Consider the following 19175-nt stretch of genomic DNA (forward strand, 5'->3'; position numbering starts at 1 on the left):
AAACATTCATAAAATATTCATGCGAACATTATATAAATAATTTATATTTAAAATAGAAAACATACTTTAAAATAATAAGAGGTTGACTTATCACTAGTCGTTGTAACACCCCCAACCCGTACCAGACCTGGATACGAATCTGAGGTGTCACATTGACATTTCAAAATGTTTTTCTTTACAAATTAGCTAAAAATTCAAATTCATATTTCAAGAAAATGAATATTTTTCATTAATTACAATCATATGATTTTACAAAACTGATCAGGGCATATACAATTCAAATCTTTATTTACATGCCAACTACATTCCTTATAAAAATACATACTATTCAAATAAGTTTCTGATCTGATCTCTGGAAAGGAGAAGCTGACATGTCTTGCTCCTCTTTTCTCCTTACTCTCATCGTAACCTAAGTGTGAAACACTCGCACGCTAAGTCATTGATTTAGTGAGGCATAAAAACATATAATGTAAACTTTAACCCCTAACAATGCATGAATATTTAATATTATCATATCATACAAAATCATATACCCTTTCATGTAACAAATACATACATGCACATATATCATCATCTACATTCTTAGCATTATCATATATTATTATCATTTGTCCCTTTTATCATATAATCTTGTACTTATTATCTATACAAAGCATATAACACATTTCACAAAGAAATACACCTAACATCACACAAGGTTTATTTATGTTATCTATTTTATTAGCCCATGGTACACTTGTGAGAACTAAAGATATGTGAGTGCATTGAGGTTGTGCACAAATGATGTCACTACAACTCGTATAATTACACCGAAGTGCCACATAGAATGTCCCGAATGACCATATATATGTCCCAAAGGACCACATAAAAATCTCTTTAAGAACCAAATATATATTCCAAAGGACCAAATATATGTCTCGAAGACCCGTATATATGTTCCAAAGGATTACATATATGTCCCGAAGGACCACGTAGAACCCTCGACTCTTGGCATGCCAATTATACCCTAGCTCTCATATCGCATAACATGGGCATTATAATTTATGATAGTTCATATCACTTATATCTTATAGACATATTCACATGTACTTGTAATCACGTAGCTTATTTTCGCGAGTTCATGTCACGTTTTCATATGATTTCATATTCATATGTCGCGTAGCTTATATCTTATTCTGATATCTTCTCATAGACATATAAACACATAGGTTCTCATCACATAGCTTATATTTCATGTTCACATCATCACACAATTTCATTATATCATTTAACATAATTGATCACTCCAACATACATTCACATAGCTCATGGAACACAAATAGTATAACATGTAACCCATGCAATAACATATGACATATAAAACATTCATATCAAGTGCATGCTTGTATTCATGTACCCCAATATGGAAAATAGACTCATCGCAAGTCTTATTTCCATAGAATTTCATACACTTAATATTATGCACACATCTGGCCTCACTAGTCTATTCAAACACATATAACTCTTGTACACTCTTATAACTTTGAATCGTCTTGGTCTTGTCTTCGATCGATATCTACACAAATATATGACTTATATGAATATCAGAGTTCGAATTTACTTAAAACCAATCAATAGAACTTAAGCTGAAAAAATCACTTAATTTAGTATTTCAAGCTTAATAGTATCGATACTATTACTATAGTACTGATACTACCCTCTTATAGTATCGATATCCCCTAGGTACCGATACCATTTTGATATTCTGGAATTATAACTAGTTAATGGTATCAATATTAGACCCTTGGTATCGATACTTTCTCAACCAGTACCGATACCACTATTTAGGTATCGATACTTCTTAAAGATTTCATCAAATTTTATCTTATGATATCGATATTGTTCCTTCAGTATCGATACCCCGAGCTCAAAATCTACTCATTTTGCTTTGAAGTATCGGTACTGGATGAACAATACTGATACCCTATTCTCAGAACTTAATTATTTTACCTGAAAATTTACCAAACTTACTTAAATCTTCTTCTAGAACTTCCTTTTAACCCTTTAAGCTTGATGATACTTATTCAAATCAAATTAGATCACTTTAATTCATCCTAATATTCAATATCCCACATACACACTTGAATTCAATAATCATACCAATTTATCAACATATTCCAAATTCATTTCTAACACTTTGAATTTCTTACTTCAACTCATGACAAGTTAAATTCAACTTCAAAATCCATTAACTCATTCTTTTTAAACAATTCACTCAAAAACTCATTTTACTTAATTTCTCATAATTGGTCCATCTTTTAGTTTCTAATTCTCTTTAAGCTTCCCAAAGCTTTCTTAATGCTCCAATAATCAAAATCAACCTTAAAATGAAAGGAATAATCACTAAGAATCATACTCACCTTATGCAAGAATCCACGGTGGAAAGGAAGAAGAAAGCTGAGGAAGGCTATAGATAATCCTTTCTCCCATTTTCCACGTGTTTTATATCACTTATAGAGAGAATATAAAAACATTTCCTTTGAAAAGACCATAATACCCTTCCAATAATCAAACTTTGATATCAAGTCCTAAACCAAATTTCCAAAATAGATCCTTGAACTTTTCAAGTTATTCTAATTAAACCACTAAATTTTGAATTCTTATAATTTGGTTACTGAACCTGTTTTGGGGATGTTACAATCATCCTCAATCAAATTAATCAAATAAACAAATGCAATAATTTTACACTTTTCTTATAAATCAAAATATAAGCCTCACCAAGTATTAGGCTTAATCTTTTTCTTTAAATTGCTTTAATTACACAATTTATCAAAATTTCATATTCTGACAGTTTGCACTATCTTCAAAGAAATATTATTATGTATTAATATAAATAATAAACAATTATTTTGTTTGTACCAATGAAAAATAGACTCGAATATGAACATAACCATATAAGGCACTCCGTCTAGTTCCACTTGTACAATTTATAGCAAATTTTCAAATTTAACTGACAGAAGTTATTTTGAGCAGAATTTGATGTCCTATTTTCTGACCTATCACCGATTAAAAATTCATATATATATATAGCAAATTATTTTGTTCTAAAAAAACTAGAATGTTATAAGAATCAAATTATATAAGATTCATCCTTCAATTATGTTTTTAGAATTTCTGATGGTTTTTTAAACTTACATTTCAAAACATAATTTCTATATAGATTTCACCAACTTCCATCCTTAACTTATTCACTAATTCTATTAGCTTACCAATTAAATATATAAGCTTGAATCACACTTCGAATACACTAGGAGACACTACTTAATGAAACTTCGACATTGGATCATCGCAAGCCAATGTTTGTTCGATAACATAAATACGAGTTAAATACACTCACCTTTGCATCACTATTGAACCTTCTCCTTGATAGTCTTCTCGATCCCGCACATTTTCCTCTCTTTTCAAGCTACTTGAATTACTAGATTTACCATGGTTTAAAGACGTTAGCCAACGGCTATATGGCCAATGATCATGGCTAACGGTTATATGGGCAATGACTATATGGTCAACGACTATATGGTCAACGACTATATGGGTAACGGTCATGGCCAACGGTTACTTGGAACTCATCACCTTGAGGTGACGAGTTCGGTCGAATAAAATTTTTAAAAAAATAAAATTAAAAAAACAAAGTAATTAAATAATTGAAAAAATAAATATTTACAAAGAAAATATATTTATTTTTCCTAAGTTCTTGAAGATATCTCAGAGTGGTTGAATGATAATGTCGTGAGACTCGTTGAGTACGCCAGGGTCGTAAGCTTTGATTGTCTCTGTCATCGTCGTCATCTTACCGAGGAGGTGTACATAACACACTGTGCAATATACCTTCGAAATTAAGTGATTGATTTATGACATTTGAAGGCATCATTGTCGTAACTACTTTGATAAAAGCTATAAAACAATAAAGTCTGAAAGAAAATCAGATAATCGGATCGAACCATAATTTTACGAAAATTTGAAAGATGATCGATAAAGTTTGGAAATATTATTTCCAAATTTTAGAACAATGAAATTTAATGTGGATCAGTGGAATTGAAGTTGATTTTACATATTTAGCTTAAATTGGAAAATTTTGTGACTTAATTGTAGTTTTTGAAAATTTGCAAGAGCAAAGGTGGAAAGTGGATTTTTATTTGTTCATATTTGACTTTGGAATATTAAAAGGTATAATAATGCAATGGAAATTTGAAATTACCATATTTCGTTAAGGGTAAATGATAATTTCACATTCAATTAATTTGAAAATCATTTATATTAGATTAAGCCAAGTGTATTATTTTTAATTGAAGAAAAACAAAAAAAATCATTTTATTATAGGCCCAAAATGTGCACCACCATAGATCTAAGGTAAGAATTTTATTTTTTATTTTTAAACTTATTTGATTGATTTTTGGATTAAGCTATTAGATAAAGATTTAACCACCTCGAAATTCTCTATCATTTGGTATAAATATTACATGGAGATCATGATTATATGATGAGTTTGGAAATTAGGGTTTATGTAGTATTTATTGATTTTGAGGATTTGATGAAAGATTTTTATGTTTTTTATGTTGGAGATTAACTCTAAAGCTTGTATGATGATTAAAACTGCTTGAAATTGGGTGAAATTTTATTAGGCCATGACCTAGGGTTTTGAGAAAATTGTGATTTGATTATATTATGTTAGGGCTTTCATTGTAGAAGCCTTGAAATATTGTTTAGAGATGGAATCCATGCTTGAATCAAGTGAAAATCAAGAACCCTAACCACTATGATATTCGACCCTAAGTAATTAATTGAGAAAAATTGTGAAAAAAATCCCTAGGCTTAGAAATGATATTTGAAAGGTTATGCAAGCTTTAAAAAGTTATTTGGGTCATTTTGTAATTTTATGAAAGTTAGGGGACCTATTTAGAAATTATGGCAATTATGTGAAAATGTTAGAAAGATGATGTACTATGCTGGAATTGAAAGTTAGAATATTGAATTTTATGTTAGAATGTGAAATTTGACTATTTTGGAAAATTGACAAAGTTAAGTACTAAATGGCAAATATTGAGAAAGTTAGTGACTTAAGTAGTAATAGTTTAGTTGTTGAGGTATTGGGATGAAAATTAGATGATGGAAATTTAATTAAGTTTTTTGAAACTTGAATTGAAGCTAAAAGGCAAATGACTATTTGGAATAAAATGGAAAATTGATATGAATTCAAAAATAATTCATAAATGGTAGTTAAAATTGAAAGTTGAAAAATGTTATGTGAAGTTTCGGTGAATTTGGATAAAAAGGGATTTATTGATCAATTTGAAGTATTAAGGTCAACGTTGATGATGTGATACGAAATTAGTATCGAAATATTTTTAGGAATTTATTTTCTGTTGTGTGCCTATGTTAGTAAGATTCTGACATATTGTTTGAAATGCATTTGTTATGTAAATGGTGTTCATTTAGATTACGATAGGAATTAAGATCAAGCAATGTTAAAGCTAAGAAGAAGCTTAAGGACGCAATATGAAGTGCAAAGAAGGTTTACAAGCTAAGGACACTATGTGAGTGCATATTTAATTCGTATTTGTGTTATCGAGAAAACATTGGATTGCGATGAGCCAGTGACAAAATTACTATCGTAAGAAGTAACTTCTAACTATTATGTGAATTTTGATTCATACATATATTTTCAGTTAATATGCTAATAGAATTAGTGAATAAGCTGAAAATATAAGTTAGTGAAATCTGCCCAGATTTGTGTTATGAACAATAAGTTTAGAAAATCATCATAAATTATATAGAAATAATTAGAGGATGATTTTTACACCTTTGGATTCGTATGTCAGTATAGTTTCGTTTAAAATAATCCCTAAACCCTAAAAAACCCACCTACAACTCCAGGGCATGTCCCAAGCCATTTGAACCCGCCCAAAAGAAGAACGTGGTACCCAAGGCCCAACACCCACGTATAGGACTACGACCCCAAGCATACGTTATTTCCTTCTGAGTTATAAACCATTCCTTCTTTGCTTTCCCCACGGATGTGGGATCTTTTGCTTCTACAGAAACACTTATTCTTTTTAGCTTTCTCAGACTTGGATTATTTCGATTTAAATTGTTTAATCATTTTTCTCAGAGGCATGTAATCATTCTCCACTGTCCTCTAAAACCTCCTAAAAAATTTGATCCTTCTTGATTTCATTCTGTTGATTTGTTTGTGCCAATAACAGGAAGGAAAAACTTTGATTCTCAATGTTATAGGAAATGGAGTGAATTAAAATTGACTAGGACAAATTAAGGAAGAATGAAATGGGAAAGGGTCAAGGTTATAATATCAGAAATTACAACTTCCAGTATTCATTAGAAATAAATGATTATGAACAAAGAAGTTATATAACTTATTTGAGTACTTCGTGTTGTATGATCTCGACCCTGAGATGCGAACATTGGATGGGATCAAAGGGTACCATGGAACCAAGTACATGTATTTGCTTTCTCTCCTGGACCAATATCGGCCTCTCATGTATTTGCCTTCTCTCATGGACCAGTATCCGCCTCTCAATCATATCCTCTATTCGCCTCCTCCCCATCTCTCAACCTTAAGTCCCCCCGACTTCCATAAGCATTTTCGAATTATGAATCGATATTCCAAATTCTTTTTTTTTTATGTGCTCAAAGTCTTGTGTTTTTGTGTTTTGCCAGCTGGTGTGGAGTTGTTTCCATTGAGATTTCTTGATAATGATCCCTAAACTTATCCCCAGAGCTATCCCATTGTTTTGATTGGTATGATACGGTATTCATCTCTTGTTTTTTATGTAAGGGTCTTTGTAGTTAGTGTTATTGTAATACCCTAAATATCAGGTTAGTGACTTTATTGAAAAGATTTAAAATTTGAGGATTTATTTGAATAAATGATAAAAGGTAAGAAATGATAGGGAATAGTGTTTAAGACCAATTAGTAACAATGGATAAATAAAGAGGGCATTTTGGTTCTTTAAGGGGATGCCATATCCCATAAATTGCCACACAAAAAAATAAATAAAATAATGGGCACTAAGAATGAAATAATGGGCACTCTAAATAGAATAATGTAGTGGCAGACAATGGCTTAACCGCTAGGCCACGTTTTTTTTTTATGGAAAATAATATATGGTGGTTTTATTTTCAAATGTAGGGTGATTATTAACCATGTTATAGCAGAACCCCTCGGTGTTTTAAACTCAATTTTCCTTCATTTAAGCTAGCAGTCGCCCCTCCTCCTCCTCCCTGCTCCGGCCGGCGGTGCACATCACCACCACCTCCATCAGGTGTGCTTGGACTCCATGAAACGACCCCGACCAACCTCGCTCCATAATCGGTCACCGTTTGGCCAAATCGAGAGCATAAACTTCCTAAGGATATTTCAAAGCGGTATCTTTTTCATCTCAATCAAGTTCTTGCTACAAATCTATGACCGTTTATCGTGTGTTTTTATGAACAAAGGGTTGATCTGTGATGAGGCGTTTTCCGGGTTTGTTGACCGGTCGGTGAAACGTCTTTGCTCGTTTATATAATTTCGGTAGATACTGCTAGGAAATGAAAAAATATGAAAGAAAATCTAAAGTGAATGAATAGCAAATCACGTGGGTTTTGGGAGATTGTTGATATTTTTAAAAGGGTGCATAATACGTAATTAATTTATGTTAAGGTGTTATTTTTGTAAATATCTTTAAAAGGGTGCCTAATACGTAATTAATTTCTGTTAAGGTGTTATTTTGTAAATATTTTTAAAAGGGTGCCTAATATGTAATTAATTTTTGTTAAGGTGCTATTTTTGTAAATATTTTTAAAAGGGTGCCTAATACGTAATTAATTTCTGTTAGGGCGATATTTGTGTAAAAGTTGGTCGTTAACTGTTGACCATAACTTTGACCGGCATTGACCGGCCATTAAACGACCGTTGATTTTTTCGAATATACCTATTCTAACATATTTTCGACGTCCCGAATCTGTTTTTGAAGTCCGTTTTGCCAAATTCAAAACCGAAAGCCTTCGAATTGGCCTATAAACCTGAAAAATTCATATTTATCTAAGTGTTTTAAGTTAGTTAGTTGAACTGAATGGTCAAGGACTAATTATTGTTATGTTATGTTAAAGGTACTTGGGGATCTCCTGATTGTCTCACTGCTCGACCTGGTTCCTCCCGATCCGCTCGTCCACGAGAAGCCGTGAATACTCGTATAGTTTTGAAATCCTGTTAGTTATTTTGTTTAGAATATTGTTCCGAATATAACCCTGTTCTGATATGGATTAGGTTCTCGTTCAGTCGAAGAGCCTAGTGAAGCTGATACTCGATAGATTTTTTCAGACTGATCCTGTTATCGAGGTGTGTTCCTTGTGTGCAGTATAAATGTTTTAAATATCTGTTTGAAATCTCATGTGTACATGATTGTTTTCTCTGATTTGAAATATAATGTTTGATATGATTTGACTACTGTATGATTTACTTGATTTCGAATTTACTGAAATGTAAAGCATGATTGCCCGACTTATGCTTTCTGGATACCGGTTTACAAAACTGATTATCTGTCTGAACTCTGAATTTCTGTTACTATTGGTTACCATCTGAAAAAAATGTTTTCTTCGGGGTACTCTGGGTTCTGGTAGGAAGAATCTGGCAGGTTCAGTCGCTGTTGGTAATTCCTCTGATAGGTTCAACACCGATTGATAATTCCTTATGGACCTAAGTCGAGCCTTGGGTAGGCTCTACGGCCCTGAGAATTTTCTTGGGTAAGCCTTAATGGCCCCAGGAATTGTCTTGGGTAGGCTCGCAGGCCCCGAGTTACTCCCTTAGGTTGTGCAATTCTGGGGATCTTCACATGGCGTTCGGTTGGAGGGCGATACGGAGTTTTTAAATTAAAAACTCCTATGATGTTTTAATGACTGTGATTTGTACTGTTTTTAAAAATCATAAATGTATGTTTTTATTTCTTCACTGTTGGGACACACTGAGCCTCTAGCTCACTTTTCAAATTGTTTTACCCCTTTCAGATACTCTCGGATAGACACTCCGTATCAGGCACTTGGAGGATTTGTACATTTAGTTCAGAGTATTTTGTTGTAATATTTTGTTTTTTGAACTGTTTTTAATTATGGTGACATGTACCTTATTTTTGAAATATTTATCGTTTTATGACGTTTTATGCTTTTGTTACTGATTTTTTATTTTTGATGCTTCGAATTTATTTAATGTAATATTTTACCTGGTTTCTTTCATGTTTTATATTTACAAATTTAGTTTTTATCGTTAATTATTATATATTTTTATATAAATGTCATTTGTAATATGATATATATATATATATATATATATATATATATATATATATATATATAGAATAATATTTCGGGGAAAATGTCTTTGAGAATCTTTAATGTAATCCGCTAGACTTAGTCGAAACGCATAGGTTGGGTCTAGGGGGCTACAGTGGAAATGAATTTTCATTTCCTTATTAGGGATTTAAAAAGGGAAAAGGGAAAAATAAAAGCCAACCAAGTTATCTCTTCTTCTTCTTTCCCGTGAAAGGGCTCTCCTCCATAGCCAAAGATAAAGTTTCATTTGGCTAGCTTTTCCTTTTCGTTTTTGGTTTGTTTTTGAAACATTGAGTATTATAGAGGATTAAGGAAGGTTTAAATAAGATGAAAGCTAAGAGATGGATGGATTATTTGAGATTGAAGAAAATGGGTTTTTGGAATGATATGTTGGAATATGAGTTTTTATTGATGTTTATTAGTATATTTGAGTTGTCAAAGTAGTAAAAAGAGATTAGAAGCCTTGGATGTGATTAAAAACATGTTAGAAAAAGTGGTATGATTCTTGGTTTGAGATGTTCTTTGGAGATTTTAGATGTTATAAGAAGCTAAATGAAGGAAAGTTAGTTGAGATAAGTAAAGAATAGTTTAATAGTATTGTTGGGAGTAAACATAAGGGAATTTGACCAAATTTGGGTAAAAATCGGGTTGAAAAATGGAAAATCTAGGTAAGGGTATCGGTACTGGTAGACCAGTACCGATACTATAGGTTTAAATTTGGGGAAATCAGATGAGCAATATCGATACTGATGCAATTAGTATCGATAATGATGTGAGTATTGATACTAAGAGAAAGGTATCGATACCTTGGAATCCAGAACGTAGAAATGGTATCGATACTGAAGGGGAGTATCGATACCATAGTATAGGAGTATCGATACTAAGAGAAAGTTATCGATACCATGGATCCAGAATGTAGAAATGATATTGATACTAAAAGGGAGTATCGGTACCACAATATAGAAGTATCGATACCATGTTAGGGGTACCGATACTATTGAACCATGAATTATAAGATAGACTGAAATCGTTATAGAAAATTAAATTATAGTACTTTTGAGTATTATTAAAGTATTAATGTTAGGGAATATACTAACATTTGGTATGGTATGTGTCCTTAATGGATGTTTGTGTAGATCATAATCAAGCTCCCGAGTCAAGCAAACTGAAAGACAAAGATAAAGTTATTGAGTAGTCGGATTTGCATTTTGTATATAATAGCAAGGCAGGCCAGGTGAGTGCATTTATTATGTTCTTATATGTTATGATAGTCATAGATGCATGTTGCTTAATGTATGTATTGCAATTATCGGATGAGCACTATGTGTGCAACTTAAGAAGTTCATAATAAGTTTATGAATTTCCGTATTGGCATTGTGTCTGCAACTTAAGAAATTCATAATAAATTTATGAATTTTCGTATTGGCACTGTGTGTGCAACTTAAGAAATTCATAATAAGTTTATGAATTTCCGTATTGGCACTATGTGTGCAACCTAAGAAGTTCATAATAAGTTTATGAATTTCTGTATTGACACTATGTGTGCAACTTAAGAAATTCATAATAAGTTTATGAATTTCCGTATTGGCACTATGTGTGCAACCTAAGAAATTCATAATAAGTTTATGAATTTCTTTATTGGCAATATATGTGCAACCTAAGAAATTTATAATAAGTTTGTGAATTTCTGTATTGGCACTACGAGTGCAAACCATAGAATTTATAATGAATTGAAATAGTCAAGTGATATTCAAATGGTTTATAATTTTACTTATGATTATTATGTCTCACTAAGTAATTACTTAGTTGTGTTAATTTCATGCGTAGGTTTAATACAAGCGGAGTAAGAAGTTCATTTGACATCACAAAGCATGGATCGCCTCATCAGTAACTGTACGAAATCCATGTCTACTTTTGATGTATTTAATTGGCATGTAATAGACCTAGGAACAACGCTCTGAAAAGTATTTGATTTACAATGATGTAAAAAGATGAAATGTTTGAACATTACCTTTTGTTTACATAAGTAAATTTAATGAATGTTTTATTATTATAAAATTAAAATGTCTTATGAAAAGAAACAAAATTTTACGAGTTTTCAAAATAGGAAATGCTTTAAAGGTGATGTTATATCTGTGTCTTGTGTATGGAAACATATACGGGAAATGAGTGTTATAGTTGCAACGAAGACTTTTTTGTTAGAAAAGTAATTTTATTTTTCTTATAATGAGTACTTGCCCCACTAGTATAATGTCCGATGATATGGTTTTGTCAAATGTTGCTGGATTCAGTTAGTGGCTAGTTGTTTGGGGTTCTGCTTAGCTTTCCAGTAAGCTTGAATTGTTATAGAACAGAATCATTGCAAGTTGGAGACACTCTTAAACTACTGAGGTTAAATTTAATGCATCAACTACTCAGACAAACGCTTTATAGAAATCAATGGTTTAAATGATATATTTTCTCTTCTGGCATCCTTCTGTTCTCCGCTTTTGTTTTTACATGGATAACAAGGTAGTATAATAACAGAAAATTATGTCACCACTCAAAAGTTGTAATTTTCTTCTTATCCTCATGTAACTAAGCCAAGGAACAAAAACTACTTAAGGATCAATTTGAGATTTAGATGAGCAGAAGTGAAGGCATGTTAAAGAAAGTGATATTAGGAGAGAGAGTTGGTAAAATTGCTGGTAGGATATGCATGTAAAATTATGTCACCATCTCTCATGAATGACTAGCATACCATAATTTTTTGGCAATAACAATTGCAAGATTATCATTTTAGGTGGACTTAATGTTCCTTGTTTGAATTTTTGTTTGTTGGTCCTGTTATAGTGCCTATTATTTTATTGACAATGTTCATCTTAGAGAGGTTAGCTCAGTTTTAAATACCATGAATATTAAGAATTGTACTAAAGCTTAAATGCCTGCCCTCGGCCTTTCTATCAAGAGTTGTACTCAAAGCTCCTGTAGATGCAGATGATAGTTTGAAATCACACCTATACTAAAGCAGATCTCACGCGAATGACTAGGATACCATTATAATGCCTATTATTTTGCAGGGAGGCAAAATTCGTGATTTGCTTTTTCATGTACTTGAAAATGAGGATGATGTTGTAATAAAACGTGGAACACAGTCCAGAGAGAATAGAAGAGCAGCTTCACGTGGGATGCACACTTCAAAGTTCTGTTTGAATCTTGCAGGAGATACTCCATCAGCTTGCGGACTCTTTGATTCTGTAGTTAGCTTCCTGTGATAATCAGTGATAGCATTGAGTTGCCTTTTGAAGATATTATAGACTACAAGAAGTTTGCTGTATTTGTAGAAACTACAACTGCACTAAAACAGGATATCTTGTTTCACTGCTGAGAAAAGTACCTGAAGAGCAAATAACAGAATTTCAGAAAGCAATGAAGGAGGTTTATACCATATTTACTTCCTCTCCTTTTTTTCATTATTTACTCCATTACTGGGAAGTAATAATTGATCCAACCACATCTGTTCAATATAAATGATACATTCATTAACGTCAGGCATTTTATTTAGCAAATATCTCTAGTTCAAATTTCTTGGTAATGATATGGTTTTGCTTTTCAAACTTTGATATTGTGTTTACTTTCACTCAGTTGCATATGAAATTATGTCTGTGTATCATAATTTTGGTAAAACTTAGGACTGTTGCAATGTAACTTCCCACCTCTCCATAATCAGTCTAGTAGCAAAATGCTGGGATGTAACATTTCTAGAAGAAACTGGTTATGTTTAAACATGTATGTGAAAGGTGAGAAGACATATGTGGGGTGTGGTAGTACAATTCTTGATTGGTTTTCTTTTACCATTTGTTCTCATGCATCAACATTAAGTAGTTTTCAGTAACCATAAAATCTCAAATTCACTCTAAACATCTGAGCTCTGTTTTGAATTAAAATTGTGGATTCAGGTGAGGCGGTACTATAACTATACTCATCCAAATAGAACAGTAAATGAAATATGGCGGCAAGTCTCACAAAAACTGCTTCTGTTCAAATATATGATTAATCGTGACAAGCGACTTGTTAAGGGAGTTGAGTGAACCCAATTGCTCGTCTTTGTTCAAACCAGACAGGGATTATCAACTCCTTATGATAACATAATGTTTTGAGGATCCTTGAAGTTCATTTTATCTCTCAAATGTCTGTCCCGGCAAAATCCGACTTTGAAGATTCGCTGCTGAACCTAGCAGGTAGGTTTGAGGGATAAGTTACGGTAGAATGGGGTTGTCTTCCAATGCAAGATGTAGGGAAATTTGGAATCGTATAAAGGCTTTCTTGCATACATTGTTGTTGAGTAGATTTGAGATTTTAGGCATAGTTTTTATTGCAATTTGATTTGTACATGTTAGAAATAAAAAATATATATACTTATTTTGAAGCAGTTCCAATTTTATGCTGCTCTTCAATTAGTTTAACGTAGTGCTTTAAAAGTAACAATTCAAAATCGCTTATCAGGCGATATAATTTATGCACGAATCACAAATTGCTGTGAATAGCAATTGCAAGATGTCTAGTTCTGTCCCTACAGTTTTCTTGGTTTAGAAAGCTATCTACCCTTTCTCCAAAAGGGAAAGAGGAAGAGAGCTATGATCACAATGATCAAAAGGCCTCGAGCATTTCAAAAATTTCAACACCATCCTCCGAGGTGCATGTAACATCTACTAACCTATACTATTCATGCATATGTTTCACAATTGAACAATTTTATTGCAAAATCAACCTGCATGCACAAAACCCCAACTGTTGCTTCGTAAATGATAAATCTGAGTTCTGATCAGTATATTGAATAGTAAGGTCATCTAAAACCATAGTTCTTCAGAATAACAGTGCAGGCCAGGAATTGACCAAACAAAACCTTACAATCATTTGACTAAGAAAACAGGACCTTAAAACCAAATTCTTCCTTCTTCCATTGCTTTCGTTTTGCCCATCTTTCTCCGGAATCACCCCTCCCTTTCTGGGAAGAAAAGAAAAGAACCCAACCATTCAAATCATCATTTGTTAATTGACACAGACAATGAATAAGCTCCACTCAACAGTCTAAAGCAAGGAAAAAACTTGCTTAAACTAACTACTTATCTTCTTGAACCTCAACATTTTCTCAATCTAGTACCTTAAAGACAATGAATAATCATCATTTGCTAATTGATACGGACAATGAACAAGCTCCACTCAACCAGTCTTAAGCAAGGAAAAAACTTGCTTAAATTAGGCTACTTATTTTCTTAAACCTCAACATTTTCTCAATCCAGTACGTTAAAGACGATGGAGATCTTTCTGTTCACATAGGCAGCAATCTGAAAGCTTTCAAATTCATTCATAAATACAAAAACCCAAATTTCAAACTGGTTTCTTTGTCTAATTCCCTACTTCCACATCACAGTGTTTACTTCAAAAATAATGAACACTCGCTTTCAACACTCGAGCTCCCATCATGACAGTCTGATGTAAAAAGAGAGAAACTTAAGAGATCATTTCTAAACAAAACATGACATTAGCATACCCCATCTGAAAGCAACAACACTAGTCAATATGCTCACTAAGGCGTCAAAAACAAAGTGGAAAACTAGATTCTTACCAAAATGAGACGGGGTTTGGGTAGCAAATGCTTATTTCTTGCCTTTCTTTTTAGCAGGTTCAACCTTGTTCCTCAAAAATTTCCTTTTCCGAGTCAAAGCAAACTCTCCAAGCTTATGACCAACTTTGCCTTCATTGATCTTGCAGCGAACAAAAATTTTTCCATTGTAAATCCGGACAGTTTGATCAACGAACTCAGGCAAAATGGTAGATCTACGTGAATAGATTTTCCTGTTGGCTAAATGAGTTTTATTGTTCTTTATCTTTCCCAGGAAAACATCCACAAACGGAAGCCTCGCGACAGATGGTTGCCTCGTATCCGAAGAAACTGAAACCAAAATTCCCCTTTTTTTTAAAAAAAAAGAAGATAAAAATTATAAATAACAGAAAACAGTGGTGGAATCTATGCGAATAGATAATACCTGATGATGAGGAACATAAGGTTCTTGAAATTTGAGAGAATATTGTGGTTCGCGTGTTATAAATTGAGGAGGAGGAATAAGAAATCGATCGGAAATTGAAGGCCTGACAAAGAGCAAATAAATTCCTTGCCATTTTCCTTTCCTATTTTGCCGTCGATTCTCTTTACCTATCAGTGACAGTAGAGCTTTTCGACCTTTGGAGAACTGAAAGGCGTAGCTAAACCAAGAAGCTGATTGAGCGGCGACTCCACTCCTTAGAAGGCTTCAATTGGGTTCATAGAACTGTGTTTACAACTGTTGCCCAAACCCATTTCTAAGTGTCACTTGAAGCCTAATCAACCATGACTAACCCAAGCCCAGATAACGTCCATGCACACAATTGGGTTAGATTTCCCGTTTCCGCCTACAAGGATTAAGCCCTTATTCCTTTGTGAATGAAAATGGAAATGATCCACAAATAATTCAGAATCTCAAAAATGCAGAGAACACTGCCCCATGCAAATATGCTAACCGGCGAAATATCAAACGTATCAGGCTAGAGCAGATACAATGGTAAATATGTGGGGCCCTCTCCCTCTCTTCCTCTAAGATTCGCCACCTTCTTTTATGTTCTTTTATTTGCTTGGCCACTAGGCTTCGGGATTAAATCGGTTCTAACAAATTTAAAAAGCTTTCTTTCGGAAAACTGTAAAATTTAATTAAGCAAATTAGGTAAAGTCTTGTGGTTTCAACTGACACGTTATGTCGAGTTTTAGAAGAAATGATGAGGTCTAATCTATGAATCTAACTCACACAAGCATCATTGACCTTCACCTTCACCTTCTTTATTCTCACTCACTCCTGATCCTCTGAGTTTAAAATATGACCAACACTTTTGACTTTAATAACTTGTTTTTAATTCTATAATATTTTTTGTACAAAATTCTAAAAATAATTTATAATTTATGCATAGTTAAAATATTGATGAAATAATAATTTGAATTTGTGTTTATATATATATAGGGTGTTAAGGTCATAAAATAACTTGGATAGTGAAGACGGGATAGTTGGAGGTAGGTGGTGACAAATTCGAATATTTCACCTAGGCCTAACACAGAAACTCAGAAAGAGCCGGTGTTTGGTTTAGTTTTGGACAGTCAAACTCCGCTAACACGTTCCCCATTGTCGAAACTCTTAGGCCACGGCCGACAAATTTTCTCAAATACTACGCATAGCTTTGTCAAAGAACACACAAACTCAAAAGCTAAACTATTTAATTAAATAAGACCAGTTGGCCCCATCCAAATCTCACTTTGCTATTTAAATTAACACGCCCTACCTACCTACAATGTTTACATCACCATTACTAATTGAAGAAACACAACTAAACAGAATATATAATATTACCACTTTTCACTTTCATGCACTATCATTTTCGTTACATTATTTCATTTTCAAGTTTTTTTTTTTTTTTTTTGCATGTTATTTGAAATCAATTGGCAAAGGTCGGGTCAGGATTGAGACATGAGAGAGGACTAAAATTTCTAATAGTAAACAAATCGGCAAGACGAGTATTATTATAATGTGGACCAAAATGCCACGTGGTAGGCATGAGGGGTATGATTTTGGGATGAGGAGGTCCTACACAAAGAAGGAGACAAGAGTTTTAAGCCAGCCGGTAGAGCTGCATGGTAAGCAGGTGTTCACATGGACACACCCCATGTGTTGTCAACCCTCCTCCCCATTATTTTTGCTAACCTCTCACACAATTTAACTAAATCAAACTCTTAACTTAAAATGTTTTCCAAGATCAAGTTAATTTTATTACACAAACCAAAAGCTTCATTATTTAACATAATACAGACGAAACTGATTATGCAAATAAAAGCACTTGAGCGTAAAAAGAAACTGGCAGAAGATGTGTGTCTAAACGGCGGGGAAGCGAGTGGGAACATAATGTTTGACAATAAAATCATTTTCCTACAACGTCGGCATTTGCAAAACAAACACCATTTTCCGTATTACACGCTTTTGGCTATGTATTTCAACTATAGTATTATTATCCAATGATTAATACTTAATGGGGTAAAAAAGGGAAATATTAATCATAACTCAGTTTTTTAAAACTCAGTTTATAGAATGTGTGAAAAGGAAGAAAATATCAGGGCGATGATGTGTAAGTTTGCTAGGCTTGTTTTATTTCATGGTCATAATTGGAGTTGGGTCTCGCGGGATTCTTTAACTATCACATGATGCTTATCCTACTCTATCTACGCGCCGCTGGCGCATATTTTGGGTCCTTTCAGATGTGAGATTCTTTTATAGTAGATGTGAGATTTCTTCGTATGTTTCTATAATTTATTACTTAATTTTGTACAATTAATATCTAAATTTGCTTTTAGAATTTATTTTTTAGTTTATTAAATATTTAAATTATAAATTTAATTTTTAAATATAAATTAATATATACTCCAAAAATTATAAATTTAAAATATAAATTCATATATCTAATTAAAGTATAAACTTTTATAAATGAAAATAAATCCAAATATTTGATTAAACAATTAAATGTCATTACAAGATTATTATTATTGGTGTATGTGTATTTTATATCTCTGACGTACAAAAGAGTAATTATTTATGTATGAGAGAAATTTAGAATTATTTTGGGGCATATTATTACTATATGACGCAACGGTCAACCACTGAACCTCTAGAAGGCCGAATACAACGACCAATATTTCAAAATTCACGTTACTGGTTTTGTCAAAAGGTAGTGAATAAATGGGAATATTATTACTCACTTTATGACCCTACTCCACCAGTAGCCTACTGGTAAAACAAGTCAGCTACTCTGTGGTTTAAAATCCTTAATCCACCTTGTACCCTGCAAATCCATTAAACCAATAATTGATCCCACATTTCATGGAATTTCTGTTTCAAGATAAGTATGGGAATTATCTTAACAATTAATACTTGTTCTAGCTATCACCTTTCTTGTTTATGGTAAAAGATTTGGTTTGAATGTTTGATCTTTGTCAACAAATTATCAGCTTACTTGAATAGATCCACGATCTAATTTATTTGTCTAAAATCTTTAGATAATAACAAAGGATTAATGCTTATAAGATTCACATAATGCAATAAAATAACGCTAACATTTGACAGTATTTTCAATTTCCCCGTATTGATTTTTTTGGAACTTTTGACCACTCAACGTTTCATTTTGGGTCAAAAATAACCCACGTTGAATGAAAATCGTTAATCAACTGACAGTTAACGCCTGATGTTGACGAATCATGTACACGTGAAGGGAGATGCTGACGTGGCTGTCCAGGTCATGGTATATGATGATGTGGCACTACCACGTCAAAAATTTTTAAAATAAAATATAAAATATTATAATTATTTATTGTAGAGTAGTGATTAGCGTTTGTTTAATGCAACCATTAATAGTTAAATTGCATATGAGGGGATTCGAATTTGGGAAAAAATTGTGAAATGGCATGGCTTTTACCACCATACCAGAATACTTATTTTATTAAATAATGAAACAAATCTTATTTAATAGATACTTAAATTTGTATTTAGTGGAAAAAAATAAAACACGTGTTGCTAGTTTGGTTTTCCCCTACACACGCTTAATGCTGGATTTCCCTTCATATCAAGCTTTTGTCTCTTTCAATGAACCCAAAACAAAGAAAAATAATATGAGAACCCAAAGAACCTGACAACTTTACTCAAAATTTTACTCCCTATTGTCTCTCTCAATGAGAAGTGAAATAATCTGAGAACATAAAGAAC

At 32.7% G+C, this 19175-nt stretch overlaps 2 long non-coding RNA genes across 2 annotated transcripts; one reads left to right on the plus strand and one right to left on the minus strand.

Annotated features, from left to right (window-relative positions):
* Positions 1 to 3398: 3398 nt before the first annotated feature.
* LOC120146527 lies at positions 3399 to 15474 on the plus strand. Its single transcript, XR_005518232.1, has 3 exons — positions 3399 to 3408; positions 4683 to 4688; positions 15335 to 15474. It is a non-coding gene; the product is annotated as an uncharacterized LOC120146527 (long non-coding RNA).
* LOC120146519 lies at positions 14125 to 15512 on the minus strand. The gene is made up of 3 exons (XR_005518231.1): positions 15393 to 15512; positions 14972 to 15298; positions 14125 to 14350 (listed from the first exon to the last, which is right to left on the minus strand). It is a non-coding gene; the product is annotated as an uncharacterized LOC120146519 (long non-coding RNA).
* Between the last annotated feature and the right edge of the window lie 3663 nt (positions 15513 to 19175).

This window comes from Hibiscus syriacus, unplaced genomic scaffold (genome assembly GCF_006381635.1).
Source record: "Hibiscus syriacus cultivar Baekdansim isolate YM2019G1 unplaced genomic scaffold, ASM638163v2 tig00002511_pilon, whole genome shotgun sequence".
Classification (NCBI taxonomy): domain Eukaryota; kingdom Viridiplantae; phylum Streptophyta; class Magnoliopsida; order Malvales; family Malvaceae; genus Hibiscus; species Hibiscus syriacus.